This window comes from Ornithorhynchus anatinus, chromosome 2, assembly GCF_004115215.2.
Source record: "Ornithorhynchus anatinus isolate Pmale09 chromosome 2, mOrnAna1.pri.v4, whole genome shotgun sequence".
NCBI classification, from domain to species: Eukaryota; Metazoa; Chordata; class Mammalia; order Monotremata; family Ornithorhynchidae; genus Ornithorhynchus; species Ornithorhynchus anatinus.
In genome coordinates, this window is record NC_041729.1 from 129,414,206 (window position 1) to 129,432,349 (window position 18,144).

The 18,144-nt window shown below is 43.0% G+C and overlaps 1 non-coding gene across 1 annotated transcript; it reads left to right on the plus strand.

Moving 5' to 3' along the window:
- Window positions 1-17,633: 17,633 nt before the first annotated feature.
- Window positions 17,634-17,771, plus strand: LOC114809684. The gene has a single exon (XR_003757461.1). It is a non-coding gene; the product is annotated as a small nucleolar RNA SNORA7 (small nucleolar RNA).
- Window positions 17,772-18,144: the final 373 nt, after the last annotated feature.

An 18,144-nucleotide genomic window follows, 5' to 3' on the forward strand; every position in this document is an offset into this window, starting at 1 on the left:
CAACCTAGCTTCCGCCCATTCACTCCACTGAACCACCCTGCCCCCCACCGCCAGCCCGAGAAAGATCATCAATGTCCTCGTTTTTGCCAAATCTAGTGGCTGCTACTCCATCCTAATCCTCCTCAACCTCTCAGCTGCCTTTGATACTGTGGACCTCCCCGTTTTCCTCGATATGTTATACAAACTTGGCTTCACTGACTCCGTCCTCTTCTGGTTCTCCTCTTATTTCTCTGGCCATTCATTCTCAGTCTCTTTTGCGGGCTCCTCCTGACCCCCACCATCCCCTAACTATAGGGGTACATCAAGGTCCAGTTCTCGGTCCCCTTCTATTCTCCATCTACATCCACTCCCTTATTCATTCACTCACATGGCTTCAACTATCATCTCTATGCAGATGACACCCATATCTATATCTCCTCCCCTGTTCTCTCTCCCTCTATGCAGGCTTGCATCTTCTGCTGCTTTCAGAAGATCTCTACTTGAATTACCTGCCCCCACCTAAAACTTAGCATGTCCAAGACAGTGCTTCTTATCTTCCCTTCTAAACCCTGTCCTCTCCTGAACTTTCCTGTCACTGTGGATGGCACAACCATCCTTTCTGTCTTACAAGCTCCACAACCTTGGTGTCATCTTTGACTTCACTCTCTCATTCATCCCACATATCTAATTTGTCACCAAATCCTGCTGGTCTCACCGTCACAACATCGCCAAGATCTGTGCTTTCCTTTCTATCCAAACCACTACTCCCTTAGTACAGTCACTCATCCTATCCTGCCTAGACAGAGAAGCAGCGTGGCTCAGTGGAAAGAGCCCGGTCTTGAGAGTCAGAGGTCATGGGTTCGAATCCTGGCTCTGCCACTTGTCAGCTGTGTGACTGTGGGCAAGTCACTTAACTTATCTGTGCCTCAGTGACCTCATCTATAAAATGGGGATTGAGAGCCTCACCTGGGACAATCTGATTACCCTGTATCTACCCCAGTGCTAAAAACAGTGTTCTGGACATAGTAAGCACTTAACAAATACCAACATTATTATTATTACTGCATCAGCATCCTTTCTGATCTCCCAAACTCTCTCTACTTCAATCCATACTTCACTATGCTGTCTGGATTATTTTGCACAGAAAAGTTCAGGCATGTTACCCACCTCCTCAAAAATCTCCAGTGGTTGCCTGTGTGATTTATCAAACAAAAACTCCTTACTATTGGCTTCAAAGCTGTCCATCACCTTTCCCCTTCTTACCTCACCTCCTTCTCTCTTTTTATAACCAAACCAGCACACTCCACTCATCTCTGGTGCTAACCTTCTCACTGTCCCTCTATCTAACCTGTCTCACCACTGATTCCTGGCCCATGTCCTACCTCTTTCCTGGAATGCTCTCTGTCCTCAAATCCTCCAAACAATTACTCTTCTCCTTTTCAAAACCTTACTGAAAAGCACCTCCTCCAAGAGGCTTCCCAGATTAAGCCCCTTTTCCTCAGCACCCCCTCCCTTCTGCATCTCCTTGACTTGGTCCTTTTGCTCTCTCCCCTCCCCCCTCCACCTCTCTGGCCATAGCACTTGTGCATATATGTATATATCTATAATTCTATTTATTTATATTAATGTCTGTTTACTTGTTTTGATGTCTGCCTGCCCCACTCTAGACTGTAAACCCCTTGACTCTATTGCTGAATTGTACTTTCCAAGTGCTTAGTGCAGTGCTCTGCACACAGTAAGCACTCAAATACATTTGAATGAATGAGCAGTACAGTGTTTGGCACATAGTAAACACTTAACAAATACCACTATTATTATTATTATTTATTGTTACTCAGAGGGTAATCCCTTAATTTTTGTATCATTATGGACTACAGTTTCTCCACCTTCTTGGGACATAACGTTTTCAATCTCACTGCTTGGCTTTTGTTGGCAGAGAACAATGACTCACTCTTTGCTTTCCCCAGGTGACAAGAAAGCAATCAATCATATAGTGGTATTTATTAAGCACTTACCATGAACAGAGCACTGTACTAAATACCTGGGAAGTGCAATACCATAGAGTTAGTAGACATGGTCCCTGTAAAAAAAGGGCTCATACAGGGAGAGGCAGATAATAAAATAAATCACATATAGGAGGAATAGGAAAGTATAGGGAGATATTCGTAATGCTGTCAGACTGGCTTTGTGTGTAACAGAGATATTAAGCACTAACTTGGGAAACCTGGGAGGATAGGATTATGATTTGTCATTAATTTTTCACTATGATTTAAAGTTAAATTTGAATTTAATTAAATTACCCAAATAAGTAGTTGTCTTAAATCTCTGAGAAATGACTTGAATCTAGAAAAAAAATATGAGCATAATTTGGTCACTTCCTCCCTCAAAATGTGTCCTGTGTTTGGAAAAAGTGGAATGAGAATTGCTATATCACTGGCAGCAAATTATCACCTTGCAGGCAGGACAGAAAGCCTTCAATCAGTAACCTGGATATTTCTTCACACCCCGAACATATTTGGTGGTTGAGAAGGTTAAAGATCCTGAGTAGTTTTTGGGTTTTCTATGAATTTTTAACTTTTTTAGTCCTGTTCCTTGTTAGCATAGACAAATTGTCAGTATTGTTGAAAATGTCTTGTTTCTACAGAACAGTTGAAATTGTTTATAGCAGAGATCTATAAGTCAAAGGAGACACAAGGTTTTCAACCTACTCTTATAAAGTTGTCTTTCATATTTAAATTATATGTTTGACAATCTCAGCAAGTGAGCTATTGGGTGAAGGTGCTTTTCTACGTTTCACGGCTTTGACTGCTACGATGACTTCTTCATATGGAATACCAAGTAGATGCTATCAGACCTCGTGACTGCCACGAGAATTACCATCTTCAAGAAGAAAGGTGAAAGATCAAAATACAGCAACTACTGAGGCATCTCAATACTTACTCTACAGTGCTGTTAAAATCTTTCCTATTGTCCTGCTGAAAACTACTGTTGACTACATATTTATTAAATCAGAAAGGAGCTTAGATCACAGCATAAAGTGATCTCATCAGCACACTGGACATCTTCTGGACATCTCTACTTGGATGCTCTGCTGACGCCTCAAACTTAACATGTCCAAAACAGAACTCCTTATCTTGCCATCTAAAACCTGTCTTCCTCTTGACTTTCTCATCCTATAGACAGCACCATCATCTTCCCTGTCTCACAAGCCTGTAATCTTGGCACTCAACTCATCTCTCTCATTCAACCCACATACTCAATCTGTCACCAAATCTTGTCAGTTCAATCTCCAACACATTGCTAAAATCCACCCTTTTTTCTCCATCCAAAATGCTACCAGGTTAATCCAAGCACTTATCCTATTCTGTCTTGATTTCTACATCAGCCTCCTTGCTGAACCCTGCCTCTTGTCTCTTCCCACTCTAGTCCATACTTCACTCTATTGTCCCCATCATTTTTCTACAAAAATGTTCAGTCCATGTTTCCTCCATTTCTCAAGAACCTCCAGTGGTTGCCTATCCATTTTCGTATCAAACAGAAACTCCTTTACCATTGGCTGTAAAGCACTTATTCACCTTTTTCTGCCCTATCTTACCTCTGCGATTTCCTACTACAACCTAGCCCACATACTTTGCTCCTCTAATTCCAACCTACTCTTGGTACTTCTATTTCATCTGTCTTGCCACCAACCTCTTGCTCACATCTTGCCACATCCTGCATCCATTCTATATCACTCTCCCTCTTCTTATCCAACAGACAATCACCCTCCCACCTTCAAAGCAGTATTAGAAGCATATTGTCTCCAAGAGGCCTTCTCTGACTAAGCCCTCACTTCTTCTTCTCCCCCACTCTCTTCTGCATCAACTTTGCACTTGGATTTGCATCTTTATATCCGACTCTCCCTTATCTCCACAGCATTTTTGTACTTATCTGTAATTTCTTTATTTATATTCATGCCTGTATCCTCCTCTAGACTTTAAGTTTGTTGTAGGCTTGTTGTTGACTTCTGCATAGTTTTCATAGATCTTACAAACAATGTGACATCTTTAGTGAATAGGGAATCTAAAAATTAATAAGTAAATGTGGCTATCCAATGAAATGAAGTTCTTTAGACTGCTTCATAATGTCATGGCTAGTGTCAGTGCTGGAGAGAACTTAAGTGATTCAATTGACATTACCAATGGGGCAAACGAGGGATTCACAAAAGGCCCAGGCCATTCAAAATAATTTAATCAGCCAAACCAGCCATATAGACACAGTCTTTAAAATATGCTTCTGGTCTTCCAGGTTTCCAGGAATCCCTTCTAGAAAGGCCTTCAAACCATTTTTAAGGAACATTTAAATCAATCAATCAATAGTATTTACTGAGCACTTACTGGGAAAGTGAGAAAAAGTATGGTTTAGTGGATAAAGCATTGAGTGAGAGTTGGAGAACCTGGAGCCTAATTCTGACTCTGACAAATTACTTTCATTCATTCATTCAATAGTATTTATTGAGCGCTTACTATGTGCAGAGTACTGTACTAAGTGCTTGGAATGTACAAATCAGTAACAGATACAGACAATCCCTGCCCTTTGACGGGCTTACAGTCTAATTGGGGGAGACAGACAAGAACAATGGCAATAAATAGAAACAAGGGGAAGAACATCTCATTAAAGCAATAGCAAATAAATAGAATCAGGGTGATGTACATCTCATTAACAAAATAAATAGGGTAATGAAGATATATACAGTTGAGCGGACGAGTACAGTGCTGAGAGGATGGGACGGGAGAGGGGGAAGAGAAGAGGGAAAGGGGGGAGAAGAGAGTTTAGCTGCGGAGAGGTGAAGGGGGGGTAGAGGGAGAAGAGGGAAAAGGGGAGCTCAGTTTGGGAAGACCTCTTGGAGGAGGAGAGCTTTAAGTAGGGCTTTGAAGAGGGGAAGAGAATTAGTTTGGTGGAGGTGAGGAGGGAGGGCATTCCAGGACCGGGAGAGGACAGGGGTCGACAGCGGGATAGGCAAGAAGAGGGGACGGAGAGGAGGCAGGCGGCAGAGGAGCAGAGCATGTGGGGTGGGCAGTAGAAAGAGAGAAGGGAGGAGAGGTAGGACGGGGCAAGGTGATGGAGAGCCTTGAAGCCTAGAGTGAGAAGTTTCTGTTTTGTGTGGAGGTTGATAGGCAACCACTGGAGGATTTTAAGAAGGAGAGTGACATGCCCAGAGCGTTTCTGCAGGAAGATGAGCCAGGCAGCGGAGTGAAGTATAGACTGAAGCGGGGAGAGGGAGGAGGAAGGGAGATCAGAGAGAAGGCTGACACAGTAATCTAGCCGGGATATTAAGAGAGCCTTTAGCAATAAGGTAGCTTTTGGGTGGAGAGGAAAAGGCGGATCTTGGTGATATTATAAAGGTGAGACTGGCAGGTTTTGGTAACGGGTTGGATATGTGGGGTGAACGAGAGAGACGAGTCAAAGATGACACCGAGGTTGCGGGCCTGAGAGACGGGAAAGATGGTCCTACCATCCACAGTGATAGGGAAGTCAGGGAGAGGACCGGGCTTGGGAGGGAAGATGAGGAGCATAATTTTGGTCATGTTGAGTTTTAGGTGGCAGGCAGACATCCAGGTAGAGACGTCCTGGAGACAGGAGGAGATTCAAGCCTGAAGGGAGGGGGAAAGGACAGGGGCAGAGATGTAGATCAGCGTGTCATCTGCATAGAGATGATAGTTGAAGCCGTGAGAGCAGATGAGTTCACCGAGGGAGTGAGTGTATATGGAGAACAGAAGAGGGCCAAGAACTGACCCTTGAGGAACTCCAACAGTTAGAGGATGGGAGGGGGAGGAGGAGCCCGCGAAGGAGACCGAGAATGACCGGCCAGAGAGATGAAAGGAGAACAAGGAGAGGACGGAGTCCGTGAAGCCAAGGTGAGATAAGGTGTGGAGGAGAAGGGAATGATGGACAGTGTCAAAGGCAACTGAGAGGTCAAGAAGGATTAGAATAGAGTAGGAGCCATTGGATTAGAATAGAGTAGGAGCAAGAAGCAAGAAGGAGCAAGAAGGAGGTCATGGGTGACATTAGAGAGAGCAGATCGGTAGAGTGGAGGGGATGGAAGCCAGATTGGAGGGGGTCTAGGAGAGAATGGGAGTTAAGGAATTGTAAGCAGAGAGTGTAGACAACTCATTCTAGGATCTTGGAAAGGAAGGGTAGTAGGAAGATAGATGATAACTGGAAGGGGAAGTGGGGTCGAGAGAGGGTTTTTTTTAGGATGGGGGAGACATGGGCATGTTTGAAGGCAGAGGGGAAGAAGCCATTGGGGAGAGAGTGGTTAAAGATAGAAGTTAAGGAGGGGAGTAGGGCAGGGGCGATGGTTTGTATAAGGTGAGCGCGAATGGGGTCCGAGGCACAGGTGGAGGGGGTGGCACTTGCGAGAAGGGAGGAGATGTCTTCTGAGGATACTGCAGGGAAGCATGGGAAAGTAGGGGAGAGGGTTGGTGGGGGGGGAGGCAAGAGGGGGAGGGGTGACTTTGGGGAGCTCAGACCTGATTGTGTTAATTTTTGTGATGAAGTAGGTGGCCAGATCACTGGGGGTGAGGGATGGGGGAGGAGGAGGAACAGGGGGCCTAAGGAGAGAGTTAAAGGTCCGGAACAATTGGCGGGGGTGACAGGCATGGGTGTCGATGAGGGAGGAGAAGAAGTTTTGCCTGGTGGAGGAGAGGGCAGAGTTAAGGCAGGAAAGGATAAATTTGAAATGTATGAGGTCGGCTTGGTGCTTGGACTTTCGCCAGCAGCGCTCAGCAGTTCGAGAGCGTAGGAGGTGGACAGAGGCGGTAACTCAGGGCTGTGGGTTAGTGGAGCAAAAGCGGCAGAGGGAAAGGGGGGCAAGAGAGTTGAGATGTGTAGAGAAGGTGGAGTTGAGAGCGGTGAGCTCATGAGCGAGAGTGGGAAGAGAGGACGGGGGGCAAGGTGGGGAGAGATGCTTTTGGAAAGATGGATGGGATCAAGAGAGCGGAGGTCTCTGTGGGGGAGTAGCAAAGATTTGAAGGGGGAGGGAGTGTGAGAGATGAGGCAGGTGAGAAGGTTATGGTCAGAGAGAGGGATTGCAGAGTTGGTGAGGGAGGAGGTAGTGCAGTGGTAGGAGATGAGATCGAGGGTGTGACCGAGTCGGTGAATGGGCGAAGTATGAAGAAGAAGAGCAGGAGGTCGGCAGAGTCGAGGAGGGATAGCAGGCGGGCGGCAGAGGAGTCATCGGGTACATCCATGTGGATGTTGAAGTCTCCGAGGATCAGAGTGGGCAGAGAGAAGGAGAGAAGGAAGGTGAGGAAGGGGTCTAGGTGGTTGAAGACGTCGGAGGTGGGACCAGGAGGGCGGTAGATGACAGCTACAAGTATCTGGACAGAGTGGTAGAGGCGAATGATATGGGCTTCGAAGGAGGGGAAGCAGAAGGAGGGGGGAGGAGGGATAGTGCGGAAGCGGCAACGGGGTGAGAGGAGGAAGCCGACGCCTCCTCCCTTTCTGGGTGAGTCTGCGGGAGTGGGAGAAGGAGAGGCCACCGCTGGAGAGAGCAGCGGCGGAGACCGTGTCTTCAGGAGTGAGCCAGGTTTCCGTAAGGGCGAGAAGGAGGAGGGGGGGAAAGGAAAAGGTCATGGATGGTGACCTTGGGAAGGTCATTTAATTCTCTGTGCCACAGTTTGCTCAACTGTAAAATGAATTAATACATGTTCTCTGTCTTATTTAGACTGGGGCACTATGTGGGACAGGGACTTACATGTCCAACTGGTGTCTAACCTGATTACCTTGTATCTACCCTGATTAACTTGTATATAGAGAGCAGAGTGGCTTAGTGGAAAGAGCACGGGCTTGGGAGTTATAGGTCGTGGGTTCTAATCCTGGCTCCGCCACTTATCAGCTGTGTGACTCGGAGCAAGTCACTTAACTTTTCTGTGCCTCAGTTACCTCATCTGGAAAATGGCGATTAAGACTGTGAGCTCCATGTGGGACATGGGGCAACCTGATAACCTTGTATCTATCTCAGCATGGAGAACAGTGTTTGGCACATAGTAAGTGCTTAACAAATACCACCATTATTATTATTATTATTATTACTCCAGCCATTAGAACAATGCTTAATTTTCTAGTGAATGTCATTATTATTGTTATTATCATTAATGATAATGATAATAATAATAAAAAAGAATAATACAACCGAGTTGTAAGATGTGATTCATGCACATAGTGACTTTACACCAAAGGAACAAGCATTCAAATATTTCACTATAACTTCTTCCTAGAAAATACACCCTAAAACAAGCAAATGATTGGTACCACCGTATTAAAAACCATCTCAGGATTCTATTACTTAGGCAACATGCTGACCAATAGTGCAAAGATAGATAAGGAATTGCACTCAGTAAGTGCTCAATAAATTCGATTGAATGAATGAATGAAAAGGAAGTGGAGAATCAAATCAAGAAGGCTAGTACCTCCACTGGGTGATTGACAATCAAAGATCTATAGCAACAACAATTTTAGGCCACAAACCAAACTACAGAGCCATTGAACTACAATCTTGTAGATGATGAAGCACTGAAAGCTGTTCCTTCAGCATCATTTAAGGGCCATATTGATCATCAAATGGCAAGAAGGGATGATCAAAACAGAGTTTCAGGTCACTGAAGCTACGTCCGCCTGACTCCAGCTTCAAAGGATAGATAGAATGGGTAGATAGGTCGAATCGGCATGGCCTAGTGGATAGAGCATGGGACTGGGAGTCAGAAGGTCCTAATCCTGGCTCTGCCACTTGTCTGCTGTGTGACCTTGGGTAAGTCAAATCACTTTGCTCTGGGCCTCAGCTATCAAATCTGTAAATGGGGATTAAGACCTTGGATTAAGGTATGGGACAGGGACTATGTCTGTGATTGTGATTATCTTGTATCTACCCCAGTGCTTTGATCAGTGCCTAGCATATAGTAAGCATTTAACAAATACCATTATTATTATCATCAAGGGAGAATGAATAATAGTAGGATATCCAAACAACTGCTATGTGGTGAGATGAACTGAGATGAACTGCTACGTGGAGAAAACAAGGGAAACAATACAATGATTTTAAGGTACTAGTTAAGCAAAAGGTCAGATTTCAGCCATGACTGGGGGTCCCACATTGGCCTTTTTCAGTCATTTATACACCCAGGGGTAAATTTCACAGTCAGGGTTCTCTTCTTGGAAAACATAGAACAACAACAACGTGACCTAGTGGAAAAAGTATGGGCCTGGAATTCATGGATCTGGGTTCCAATATAGACTTCTCAGTTACCTCATATATAAAATGGTGATAAAATACCTTCTTTTTACACTTTGAAGTTCATGTTGGACAGAGACTGTATTGTATGTACTCCAGAATTTAGTACAGCAGTGTATGAAATATCATAATTATTATTATTATTTACTTAGACTGTGAACTTCACATAAACTGGGACAATGTCTTACCTAATTATCTTACATCTACTCCAGTGCAATGTTTGGCATATAGAAAGGACTTAATATATATCATAATTATTCATTTTATTGTCTTTATCATTATTATCTTATTATTATCCACACTGAAAACTGAGACAGCTGCAGCAGCATAGTGTATTACAGTAAAGAAAGAAGCATTTCTTTCAAGCTGGAGATTCCTAGATAATCCTCAAACAGAAACAAAAGCAATAACAGTTCCAGATGCTCAAGCAACTGTGATGACACCACCATGAAAGATGAGTTTTATGTGTGCATGATGTGAAAGGAACTATGAGTCATTCAAATGGGGTTTTCAGTCACACATACACCCATAGCTGAAATTCACTGTTAGTGAAGTCATCTGCAAATAAAGAATAACACCATATAGCAACTAAGCACTTGAAATAGTGACCTTATCGTCTAGATTGCTAGATGTTTCTCTTATTCTTGGACAATCAGTAATTAGTATGGTACAATTATACTTGTAAGGTCATGTAAGGTCATAAGCATCAACTTCATAGAGGCTATGGCACCGAGAAATTGGTGTCAACAACATGAAGCTCCTATAGCTTCTGAGGGCACACTGAGCAGCTTAAAGTAGTGTTCTCAGCTCCCTACAGCTAGAATGTGACTGATGTATTGCTTCCACTCACTGACCCCTTAAAAGCAGGAAGAGAAGGAAGATGTTGCCATCCCCTCCTGTGTTGCCCTCACCAGGAGCACTCTCCCTGGCCTTAAGACCCACGATGACAGAAGGTTCACTCAGGCAGTCTAGGGGGAGACCCTGGATACAATGGGGGTCATAGCTCTGGATGGTCTGTTTCCTGATGGTGAAGCCGGAGCTGCAGCTATAGTGTGATAGCAGTGACAGTAATCTAAAAATGGTGTAGAGCCGAAGACTCATTGGATGGCCCCCGACCACTGCTGCTCTAGAGCTGCCTTCTAGGGTGCAGGAAGAGGAGACACCATCAGGAGAAGCAGCATGGCATAGTGGATAGAGCACGGGCTTGGGAGTCAAAAGGTCATGACTTCTAATCCCAGCTCCTCCACTTGTCTTCTGTGTGGCCTTGGGCAAGTCACTTCACTTCTCTGGGCCTCAAGTCCTTCCTCTGTAAAATGGCAAATAAGACTGTGAGCCCTAAACAGTTCAGGGACTGCCTCCAATCCAATTTTCTTGTATTCATCCCAGTGCTTAGTATAGTGCTTGACACATAGTAAACACTTAACAAATACCACAATTTATTTATCAGGGAAAACTGAGTATCTTTACCTTCCTCTTCTCCTTTCCGCCTACTTCCCCTTCCTCTCTTTCTTCCTCTCCCACTCTTACCTTATTTTTTCTCCTTGCATGGACTAGTGGAAAAACAGCCGGATTAGGTATCAAGAGAACTAGTTTGAAACTCCATTTCATCTAGTGATCAGCTGCGTGATCTTGAGAAGGTCACTTAATCCTCTGGAAACATGCCACTCTCCCATCACAAATCCCAGGGCCCTGCTGCTAGTATGATCTGTGCATTGTGGGCTGTGAGCATTTAAACCACTGTGGTGTGCTCTCAGGACCTCTCTCTCCACCAGACAGCTGAGTGAATCCTCTGGGAACCTACTGTCCACCCATCACAGATTACTGTTTATGGCATTCCACGACAGGACAGAGAATAGAAGCCTCAACATGGCTCTGCTTTCGCATAATCTCGTCAAGGTTGTGGCAACTGCTGCTGAAACAATCACTATGGTTATGAAGATGACTGTGGACTCTAAAATGTGAGGACTCTGAAATTCTGCTCCTCAAACCATAGAACCCTACAGATCTTTGTTTTCATCTTTATGTTGCTTTTAGTATTTTATTTCATCGCTCCTCAAGTTACCAGGCCCCTCTCTCCTCTTAATATTTTTAGATCAGTCCCCCCCGAGATCCAGAGAACATGTCTAAGTCTCACCTGTATATTCTTTCCCAGTCTTAATACAATGCTATGAACACAGTAAGCATTTAATACTTAATACTTAATAAATACTATCACTACTACTTTCTGGGCCTCAGCTTCCTCATCTGTAAATGGATATGATATAGATAGGAGCTCTATATGGGGTAGAGATAGGGATCATTACCTTGTACTTATACCAGTGCTTTCCACAGAGAAAGTTCTTAGTGAATGCAGTAATTCATAATTCCCTTCTTTTGCACCATCCCCTTCACCACCTTTCTTCCTTTCTCATTTGCCTTTCCTATTCTTTTCTTCCCTGTCCTCTCTCTCTCTGTTTCAACTCTCTCTCTTCTCTCTCCCTCTTTTCGACCCTAGCTCCATCCATATCACCTCAGCATCCTTCCTGCATATCAGTGTTCACTACCCATGCTAAGAATGAAAAGTTGGCACTTTTGTCTAAGAGTAGCACAATGCTAGAGTGACTGGGGCCTTTTCCCTCCAACAAATCCTAGAGGTTCAAAATGGAGAAAAAGAATTTCAGGCTTGAGGTTGATGAAATTCCTACTTTCCTGTTCAAATACATGAGGTCCTTGTACTTGGAAATCAAAAGAAAAACAATCTCAGAATGGTGAGTTAGTCTCTCTGGAATGGGTGTATAAGAGGAGATAATATTAAAAACATATGCAATTAAAATCAGAAGGACTCATAATATTTTTATTAGTATGCAAGTTATGTTAATCTAATGCCTTACCAGAATGAATAAAGCTCCTACTAATATTCACTTCTCTGGAGAAATCTGAGTAGATTATATATGCATTTATTTATGGAGTGGAAGGATAGAGATAAATTCATAAATAATAGGAACAAAACTCACCAAATTTGATTCTAGGGAAAAAAAAATTGAAATTTCCAAGTACAATTATACCTTCTCCAAGGTGCCTTTCCTGACTATCGTCTCATTTCCCCAACTATTTCCCCTACCTTCTGCATCACCCAGAAACTTGGGACTGTGCCCCTTAACCACATTCTTTCCCTACTTCAGCAACTCAGCCCTGCCGCACTAGTTTGTAAATTCCCTGAAGGCTGGAATTATATTTACCAACTCTATTGTATTGTACTATTCTCCCAAATGCTTAGCACAGAACTCTGCACTAAATACATTATTTATTGAATTATATCTATCCCAGCACTTAATATTGTGCTTGGCACATAGTAAGCACTTTTAACAAATACCACAATTATTAGATTGTAATTTCCTTGTAGGCAGGGAACATTTCTACCAACTTCATTAGATTGCTTTCTCCAAGAGCTTGTCTCACTGTCCAGACTGTAAGCTCTATAGGAAGAGAATGTTTCTGTTAATTCTGTTGCATTGTACTCTCCCAAGTGCTTAGTAGTGCTCTGCACATAGTAAGCACTCAATATATATGATTGATTGATAGACTCTCAGTGGTATTCATAACACCAAAAACACATTATTCTTGCTCCCTAAAACAGCACCTTACATTTGGGAAGGGCCAATTCACTCACAGCTGCAATGACACTGCCATTAATGGTAGCTAATGTCCCTGCTCCTGCAGAAAGTGAGCAAGGAAAGGCAGAACATCATCTTCTCCTTCCTCCTAATGGTAGACTTGGTTAAGGAAATGTTCAGGTTCCTCCTCTAGCCAGACCTCAGTTCCAAGGAATTGTAGGGAAAGTGTGAAACTAATTCTTGACTGGGTTTTAGCCTGGAAACTACATTTCCCAGAAGGCCGCATTTCCCACAACCCTCTAGGAATGAGACCCAATCAGCAAGCTGAGCATAACTTTCAAATTCAGGATGAAAATTGCCTGAGTTTCCTTTCCTTTCCTTTTCCTGCCTACCCCTTGGCTATACTGGATCACCTAACCCACATGACAACATGTTTTGGTCCCAGAGATTTGTTGCCCATAGATTTTCGTGTTGCTAAGAGGGCTTACTTGTGATTTTGTGGCAGTGTCATTTGAATTTGCATATGTATTGATGTAAGGACTTGGACCCAGTTTTAGCTTTCACTTATCCTTTCCTTTTGGTTTGGTTTGGTTTCCTATCCTTTTGCTTAACTTCTGTTTCTTACCTCTGAGTATTTATAATTTTATTTTTTACGGTATTTCTTAAGTGCTTACTATATGCCAGGCACTGTACTAAGCACTGGAGTGAATACAAGCTAATAACTTTGTATACAGTCCATTTTCCACATGGTGCTCACAGTCTTAATACCCAGAGCAGGAATTAGAACTCAGGTCCTTCTGACTCCCAGGCTGTGTCCTAACCACCAGACCATATTGCTTCTGAGTATCAGCTATGCTTCCTAGTAGACACCATTTACAGAATTCCATGTAGTTAGCATTTGGAGCTTTGTTGCTTGGGAATTTGATCTGAGATTAAATCAATCAATGCTATTTATTGAGGGCTTCCTGTGTACAGAATATTGTACTAAACATTTGGGAGAGTACAATATAATGGAGTTTGTTGACAAGCTCCCTGACTCAAGTGAAGCAAATGCTACCTCAGCACTTGAATCTCCTCCTGCCACCTCATCCTAAAGTGGTTCTCCAGTGTGTTCTTTCAGATGACAGAATAGAAACCTAAAAAGCATAAATGACTTGTCAAAATTGGGACATCTGGTCTTACGGTTCGGGGTTGTGAGGCAACGTGAAAATGGAGGACTCCTCCACTACCTTCTGGCTCACTTCTCTGGGAGTTACCTCATTCAGTTTGGCCCAATAATTTAGAGGGGGTTGACAGAGTCTGCCCTTCAGTCTTGTAGCAATCAGTTCCTGCCACGTTTTAAAATAGGCCCTGGAAGGCAACCCCTCACTCTCTTTCCCAGCATGAGTGGTCTGGAAATGGAGAGTTGCATTGATTTGTTAGGGTGCCCCATGTGGAACTGGAACTGTGTCTGACCTGTCTGCACTGTTTCTACCCTAGCACTTAGAACTGTGCTTGACTGTTCTAGACCACAAACTCTGCTCTAGATTGTAAGCTTGTTTCAGGTAGGGAATTTTTCTACCAACTCAGTTGCACTGTACTCTCCCAAGTTTAGTAGTGTTCTGAACACAGTAATTACTCCATTGATTAAGAGATTGATATTGAGCCCTTATTGTGCTCAGAGCACAGTACTAAGGACTTGGGAGAGTACAATAAAGTTGATAGAAATGACCCCTGCTTACAAGGAATGTACAATGTAATAGAACTATTCTTGAGAGAAACTATTCCCTGTCCTTGGATTGTAAGGAAGGGAAGAAAAAGTTCACCACCACCGTGAGTCACCTGGAGGTCCATAATTTCAATAGGTTCAAAACATACTGACATGCTAATTGTTCTTATTTTGAAATAATAGAATATCAAAATAAAAATACAATAAAGGCAACAGATGCATTAGATGAAATTATTAAAGCATAATTTTTACTGCTTTTCATTTACTTTATAGCCCAAGAAGCCACTTTGAGACACCTGTCTGTGACAGTATAAGCAACACAATCAGGATGCCCTTTGCAGCACTCATCAATGTTGTTTGTAATAAGTAATCGGTTGGGTGGGGAATGGTAGAGATTGAGTTCTCTAGCACTCCTACAGAAGAAAAATGATTCTGAAGTGAGAAAAATATTTGACTTTTCCTCCGGCCAATCTGATGGCTCTCAGAATGCTACTCTTAAATAATAATTTCAAAATCATTTTCCATTTCAGGACTGAAAGATGAGATGGTTAATATAGTTTATTTTTAAACTTATTAAAATTAAAATATCACAAACAATTGAGGACAATTACTGTATTTGATGTTAGAAATATGATGCCATTAGCATTGATGTAAAACCAAGAAAGTTGGCTGTAACTTGATAGACTAGGCTGTGCAGGAAACAATGTGCACTACTTTTGGAGAGTGTTATTGAGCTGTATTTTTCCAATCTGAAGGGCATTAAAATTCTATCCCACAAAGATGTTGGGGCATATGTATTGACAATTTAAACATACATGTACTGCAACATCTCTGCCCCACGTGGTGCTGCAGAAATGAGACTCTGACTTCTTCACAGACCTCAGAAAGCAAGTCTTCTTTGCATATCACAATTATTAACATTGATTGAATGCCTACTTTATGGAAAGTGTAATTTTAAGCAATGGACAGTTACAAAGAAATAGGAGATATGGTCCATGCCTTCAAGAAACTTTCAGCCTAAAACGAAGAAAAGACAAGCAATAAATGAGTATCTATTCCCTAAATAAGGATTTATTAAACTTCCTATTATTTTCCTGCAATTCTGAATTCTGCTTTCTGTTCGACTTATTCAAAGATCTTAGAAATAACAATATAATTTGCTTATCACAATTATTAACATTGTTTGAATGCCTATTTTATGCAGAGATAATTTTAAGCACTGGAAAGTTACAAAGAAATAGGATTTATGGTCCTTGCTTTCATGAAACTTTCAATATTAAATGAAGAAAAGATAAGCAAAAACAGAATATCTACTTTTTAACAAGAATTTATTAAACTTCCTATTATTATCCTTTAATTCTGTATTCTGCTTAGGGCCAGTTTTCAAAAAAAAAAGATATGACAGTCTTCGTAATTCCCCTAATCCAACTCTATTTAGTATCCAGTGAAGCAGGAGTTGACAATAGCCAGTGAAGTTGGGTGGGAAAGATAGTCACAATGAATGTGAGCCCCAAACCCAACCATTTTTAAGCCTAAATTATCCAGGTTGGATCTTATGAGAAAAGAGAAAAAGTACTTTCTTAACCTAAAATGACAATCAGTCATTTTTATTGAGGGCTTCCAGTACTAAACTCTTGGGGGAGCAGAGTGGCTTAGTGGAAAGAGCATAGGCTTGTGAGTCAGACTTCATGTGTTCTAATCCTGGGTTTGCCACTTGTCTGTTGTGTGACCTTGGGCAAGTTACTTCTCTGTGCCTTAGTTACCTCATCTGTAAAATGGGGATGAAGACTGTGAGCCCTTGGCACAACCTGATTACCTTTTATCCACCCCAGCGCTTAGAACAGTGCTTGGCACATAGTAAGTGCTTAACAAATACCAACATTATTATTAGAGAAGCAGCATGGCTCAGGGGAAAGAGCACGGGCTTGGGAGTCAGAGGTTACGGGTTTGAATCCCGGATCTGCCACTTGTCAGCTGTGTGACTGTGGGCAAGTCACTTCACTTCTCTGTGCCTCAGTTCCCTCATCTGTAAAATGAGGATTAAGACTGTGCGCCTCACGTTGGACAACCTGATTACTGTGTATCTACCCCAGCACTTAGAACAGTGCTCTGCACATAGTAAGCACTTAACAAATACAAATACCAACATTATTATTACAATATAACCGAATTGGTAGGCATGTTCCCTGCCCATAAGGAGCTTACAGTCTAGAGGAGGAGCTTACATATCACAGGACTATAAGAATTTCTTTTTAAGGTCAGGATACACTTTCCACTGCCCACCCCGCACGCTCCGCTCCTCTGCTGTCCACCTCCTCACCGTCCCCCCTTCTCGCTATCTCACCGTCGACCCCTGGGCCACGTCCTCCCGCGGTCCTGGAACGCCCTTCCTCTTCACCTCTGCCAAACTAATTCTCTTCCCCTCTTCAAAACTTTACTTAAAGCTCTCCTCCTCCAAGAGGCCTTCCCAAACTGAGCTCCCCTTTTCCCTCTGCTCCCTCTATCCGCCCCCCCCACCTCTTCGCTTTTCCGCAGCTAAACCCTCTTCTTCCCCGTTTCCCTCTGCCCCTCCCCCTCTCCCTTCCCATCCCTTCAGCACTGTACTCGTCTGCTCAACTGTATATATCTTCATTACCCTACTTATTTTGTTAATGAGAGGTACATCACCTTGATTCTATTTATTTGCTATTGTTTTAATGAGATGTTCTTCCCCTTGATCCTATTCATTGCTATTGTTCTTGTCTGTCTGTCTCCCCCTATTAGATTGTAAGCCCGTCAAAGGGCAGGGCTGTCTCTATCTGTTACTGATTTGTACATTCCAAGAGCTTAGTACAGTGCTCTGCACATAGTTAGCACTCAATAAATACTATTGAATGAATGAATGAGTACAGAGTACCTTCGAAATAAAGGATGCTTGGAGGTACCATGGAATGTTTTTTCTTGTCTTATGTTGCCGAGTCATCTCCGGCCCATAGCGACGCCGTGGACTTACCTCTCCCAGAATGCCCCACCTCCATCTGAAATCATTCTTGTAGTGATCCATAGAGTTTTCTCGGTAAAAATACAGAAGTAGTTTACCATTCACCTCTCAGGGTCGCACCCGGAGAGTTTCCAGTACTCTACCAGTCTCGACTATGGGAGGGAGAGTCAAGCAGAGGCATATCCATTCCATTCCTAGCTTGGCCAGTGACTACCGATTGGAAGGCGATCTGCTACAAGTCAAAACTCACCTATCCTGGGCAGCAGCGGCATGGGAGAAAGTCTAGGGCAGAGACTTAAGTTTACTGAGTGAAAGGAGGAAATAGTAAACCACTTCCATTTTTTTACCAAGAAGATTCTATGGATACACTACTAGAATGATTGCAGATGGAGTTGTGGTGTACTGGGAGATATGTCCATGGCCTCACTATGGGTCGTACATGACCTGACATCATAAGACAATAATAACAACAGTTTACCATTGCCTCCTTCTGCTCAGTAAACCTGAGTCTCTGCCGTCGACTCTCTCCCATGCCACTCTGCCCAACATAAGAGAGTTTTAACTTGTAGCAGATTGTCTTCATTAGTTAGCTACTGCCCACACTAGGAATGGA